The sequence below is a fragment of the Prosopis cineraria genome, unplaced genomic scaffold, assembly GCF_029017545.1.
Source record: "Prosopis cineraria cultivar Desert tree isolate PC_DT_omini unplaced genomic scaffold, ASM2901754v1 PC12, whole genome shotgun sequence".
NCBI lineage: Eukaryota > Viridiplantae > Streptophyta > Magnoliopsida > Fabales > Fabaceae > Prosopis > Prosopis cineraria.
In genome coordinates, this window is record NW_026555343.1 from 29,284,061 (window position 1) to 29,289,905 (window position 5,845).

At 33.5% G+C, this 5,845-nt stretch overlaps 1 pseudogene; it reads right to left on the reverse strand.

The window, feature by feature from the left end:
• Positions 1-1,700: 1,700 nt before the first annotated feature.
• On the reverse strand, positions 1,701-4,628 carry LOC129288612 (cytochrome P450 76T24-like; annotated as a pseudogene).
• Positions 4,629-5,845: the final 1,217 nt, after the last annotated feature.

The following is a 5,845-nucleotide window of genomic DNA, read 5'->3' on the forward strand; positions in this document are numbered from 1 at the left end:
GCAAGATTGAAGCTCATAGAAATGATGCACACATGAAATGAAGAAGAATAAGAAGCACGGCCAAAATAAAACCCACATCACACGAGAAATAATTTTTGGGTTGAAGCACATGAAGAACGCAATGAAGCTTTAGGTGTAGAAGACTTTGGGTTTAGAGTATCTGTGTTTGTAGTATGCGACGAAGTTTTCTAGGTTTGCAGAATTTGATAAAGTTTTCTAGGTTTTTTATTTAGGGTTGGTTGAACGTTGTGTCTGAGGGAGAGGGTTTGTAGAATGGCGAAGATGGCAATTTGAAAGTAATTTAATTTTCTGAAAGGTTTTCTAGATCAGTTACTTAAAGAAACCGTTGTAGAAATTATTAAATAATTTTTAATTATTTTTAATACTTTCTAGCCCTGTTATAAAGACAACCGGCCAAGAAAGATAAAACGAATTTAATTACCACAAAAAAATAAACGTTTCGACACCAGTTGCCATGCTAATCGGTCTAGAAAAGTAAAAATAATTAATTAAAAAAAGAAAAAAAATTAAAATCCTTTTGAAAAGAACTTTTTAGACAACGGTTCTCATAGAAACCAGCTTAAAATTTTTACCAGTCTCATCAGTTATTTACAAAAATACAACCACCTCTATTTTCTAAACCATAGGCATAAGAACTGGTTTGGAAAAGGCGGTTTAAATGTCATATTTGTAATATCGTCTTTTTACTTTTACCGTACGAAATATTTTTATTTCTATATTTCAATTTCTTTATCGTTCATGACTTTATATTATAATCCACTGGAAATTTACTTTCGATGTTAACGTTTACAAATCCTTAAAATTATAAAATAAGAGAAAGTAATCTAATTGGTAAAAATATGTAACATTTATTATATTGACAGAAAAATTATGGTTACCAGCTGGTCACCAATAAAACTATAAAAAGAGAAATTTATATCCTATCCCCAGGTATAACCCTTGAGACTCTAGAGTAATAACTCAACTTTTATTATAATATTTAAATCTGTCAACTCGGTAAATTGTTAAACTAGCGTTTTGATCAATTTAATAAAATATTTCATCTAGTTTGATCAAGACTCAACTACAATCTTAATCATTAATCCTTTTAACAAGTGTTATAATTAGTTTAATGATTAGTTTAATTTTAAGTCACCTGTTTTTATAAAAGCAAAAGCAAATGGATACTAGTTTGTCAGTGGATGGCCCACACAGGATTAGAACTTTTCTTTGGCTAGCTGGCCATGCAACTGTATCTCTTAACAGTGAGAAATCCATGCATGTGGCGGTTTGTCCAGATCACCTTAGACACACAGATTATACAAGAGACCACTAGACTCTTGACAAATATAATCCATACAAGTAACCCATTAATTAACCCGTAGTACTCATCTGTCAAATTTCTTTCACTCAATTAACCATTTTCTTGGGGAGTTGATAAAGATAAATGAAAGAAACTCATTAACTAACTACTCAAGTTAGAAATTTATGGCAAACTTGATGAAAGAGGTCTTGATTAAATGGGCGTTAATTAATGTTTAACTTCATGTACGTGGTTTTAGTTTAAGGTACGAGTTGTTTCTAGTCGGGAACCATTTTATAATGACCCAAAATATTTCTAGATTAAATGCAGAACAAAGTAAATCTCAGATTTTAGACTTGTAGAACTATTGAAGAGAAAACTACATGACCAGCCCGTGTCAAGCAACAGTACAAATGATTATTTATTTCTTCGAGTATCACATGCTTTTACAAACTTTAATTCTTCATGAAAGAAACATGTTAACAACTACATTTTGACAGGAACGGCTCTTAGAGGTTGAGCCTTGTGCAACGTAATCCCATAGGTTTGACTCATATCCACGTCCTCTGGCTTTAGCCCATTTGGGACCTCCCAATCGAAGTGATATATAAGAGAGGCCAACATAAAGGCAAGTACCCTAGAAGCCAAGGGCAATCCAGGACATATCCTCCTTCCAGCACCAAATGGAATAAACTTAAAATCATTACCCTTAAAGCCAATATCACTTTCCAAAACCTTTCAGGGACAAATGAATTAGGGTTTTGCCATATGCCTGGGTCTCTTCCCATAGCCCACACATTTGCTAAAAGCTGTGCGTTTTTGGGCACTAAGAAGCCACTTAACTCTACATCACAAATTGCCTTGTGGGGTACTAGAAATGGTGCTGGAGGGTGTAGGCGTAAAGTCTCTTTTAGTACTGCTTGTAGGTAAGGCAACATTGAGACCGTAGTATCTTCAAGTTTCAAAGTATCACTTTTATTACCAAGAACTTGTTGGAGCTCTATTTTGGCTTTTACCATTTTTTCTGGGTTTCGTATTAATTCTGCCATTGCCCATTCAAGTGTGCTCGATGTTGTGTCTGTCCCCGCCACAAATAAATCCTGAAATATCAAGCAATAATTATGTAAGTTAACTAATCAAATAGGCACACACATGCCATGTTAATTTCATTTAATTTGTTTGTGTTATCTCTCAAATATGTAATTTTAAATTGTTTTAATTTCTTGCCTTCTTGCTCCGCTCATTTATAATAATGGCAGAGAGAAAAGACAAGAAATTAAAGAGGCACTCTTTTTTTAAAAAAAACATTAATAAGGATAGATAAGCTTTTATTTGATTGAATTGGTACAATTTTATTGGACAAATATAGCATGAATTGGATGATACTCCAGATCCCTGTAATAATTTCTCTATTACAAGGACATTTTTTGTGTGATAAAGTCAGCATGAAAAATTTAAAAATACTTTGCTTTAGTTTATTCTATCTTTCTCTTAATATAAAGCTAAATTAACATATTGATCTTGTAATATACGTAATATTGCATAAATCTATATTATTTCTCTTAACAACCTTCAACCATTTTGAAAAAATAAGTAACTTACATATAAAGTGAATTATAGCAAGAAAACTTGGGAATTGAATTTAATTCTTAATCTTCTTTTGGAGCATTGGGCACCCTATATTAAAAGGTGGGGCAATGTTCTCCCTGAATAATTTTTTCAAAAATAAAATTGCCTTTCCATTAAAGATCCATCATTTTTTTATGATTTGCTTATTTGAAATAGCTGTGGATTCCACACACAATGACAACAACGTATTTTACTTGTTTTGACCATATGATGTGGGCCAAAAAGGCTGAAAAGGACTGTGTTAGGGGCTAGACTTATTTTAACAGAGAAATGGCAGTAAAATGGGTCATAATACCTTATTATCACTGTGTGTGGACTCTATAACTTTTCCATGTAAGCAAATAACAAATTAAAGAAGACAATGAGTCTTTGATGGAAGGGCAATTTTGCACTTGAAGAAATTTCTTCATGGGGGATATCACCTTATCTTTTAGTATAAGGTACCTAGCACTTATAAAAAAAAAAGATTAGGACAAAAAATGATCTTCAATTCAAAATTAAATTTAACTATTAATACTCACCATGAAAAAATGAATGACATCACCACGGCTCAATTGCGAAGAATTGTCTTGGATAAGATCGAGAAATGAATCCAACACATCATTGTAATCTTTGGACTCCATGTTCAAACCTCTGAGACACAATCTCTCTTCCAAAATATCATCAAAAAGCTTATACAATTTTTTATAGTAACCTCTCAACCTCGCACGAACGCCTTGTGGATCCAGAAAACTCAAAAAGGGAAAGATATCAGAAACATTAGCCCTCCCATTTTCATCTACGATCCCAATGACCAACTTCTTATACTCTTGAGTCTTATTAGAACCATGACAAGAAAAATCCATGGAGAAAAGCATGTTCGATACTAAATTGAGAACTGTGTTAAAGAAAGCCTCAGCGAGATCTATAGCCTCCCCTTTAATGGAATACTCACGGACATGATTGATTAAGTCCTCTACCTATTAGAGATCAAGAAGTCAAAGAAGTCTCACATTTTAAAATTACAACATAGATTAGGAACATAAAAAGCTTGGGATGTGTCTAATCAAATGACTAAATCTTTTTTTAATGAAGTATACTATCCTCAATCATAATTAATATAAAGAGTTTAACTCTACCTTGTTTTGACGTAGAAACTGGGTGGAATCTAGCTTCAGAGTTGAGAAAACTTTCGTAACACAAGCTCGTCTAAGGGCTCTCCACTTAGGCGAAATGGGAAGCCAAGCTATGGAGACTTGGTGATGATCAAGAGCTCGAGCACTATCAGGGAAGGTTCGACTAGAGAAGTCTAGGTCGTGTTTGTGAAAAGCTTCTCTAGCTATTTCTGGAGAAGAGATGACTATGGCAGTCCTTGTGCCTAACTTGAGTAACATAATGGGTCCATGAGATTTCGAGAGGTTCGTGATGGACAAGAGAGGGTCAGAGCCGATCTCTAGGATGTTTCCAATGACTGGGTAGGGACGAGGACCTGGTGGGAGCCTGTATGAAGAAGACGATGATGATCGAACGAAGCAAGTTGAGAACTCAAGGATAGAGGCTCGTTCGAGAGATTTACTAGAGGCTCCTTTGATGAATGCGATGCAGATGAGAAAAGATGCACAGAGAATGGACGTTAGAGCGAGGACTAGGAAATTTTCCATGGCTTCTTTCTTTCTCTTTTGCTCTGGCTAAAAACTTCTCGGCATGAAGTGATATATTACTGTCTCTTTCTTTGTAGGGTACTTATACCACTTGATGAAAATTTCATTTTGCTTTCTCTTCTCTTGCTCGGCGAAGCACAAAAAGCAAGTGATAGGGTCAAAAAGACAAAAAGTACATTTGACTAAGTGGTCTCATTTGCAATGATGAGAATGCACAAACATAATTATCTGATTAAATGTGGATGGTTGAGATTATAGGCCGATTTCAAAATTTAACAAAGTAAAATATAGATATATATGGCTCGTTTGGTTTTGTTCTTTTTTTTTTTAAACACTATTTTGTAAACTAATTTTTGAATTTTTTTAAACAAAGCAAATTATGAAAATCAGCTTTATTTATATATGTTAATTTGAAAACAATTTTAGAGTTAAAAGACAACCCATGGTAGCTAGTGGTTAATGGTAATGGTATGATAGTGGTTGGTCATATCTGCAGATAATTTACAATAGTGCTTTAAAAATAAAAATAGAAAACAAAAACAGTTTTAATTAAGATGTTTCCATTTTAAAATGGGAACAGTTTTGAAGACACTTAAATCCAAAACACTTACCGAAATGAGTTTTTTCAGTCTTTTGTTTTTCAAGACAGAAAACATTTTTTGGACCCATAATTTTTTAGATAAGATCGATGATTTAATTATTCTTTGTTATAGTAAAATGATTAGAAGTGACTTTCATATGAGTGAAATGGAGTCTAATTAATTAAATGGGTGCAAAAACAAATGTTGGTCCTAATACGTTTTAAATGAGATTCGTACAAGTCAGATCCCTTCACAACGATTGCCAGATGCCACACATGCCATCTGTGTCAAATGGAACCGATTGTAAGTATGAAATTTTTATACAATATTCAAAGACATAAAGAGGCAAAAATGAAATTGGTCACCAATTAGGGGATAGATGGAAGGAACGTTTAGGTGCGTGGGTGGGTGAAACTGGGTGATCAAATGATTACAAAACAAGAAGATTAATATAGATTATAGTTCCAAAAAGAATCTGACATCATTCTAATGATTTAATTATAGATTCATAGATTTGTTTTATATATTTATATAAGCAAAATAACTAATATGTCAAACACGTGAATGTGGAAAAATATGGTGTTTTGTCTTGGTTTGTGGACATTGGACTCATTCACCCTTTCAGGCACTGAATAATCAATACAGCTAGCTAGTGCCATGCCGAAAGGATAAGGATTAAAGTACGAGTCTTC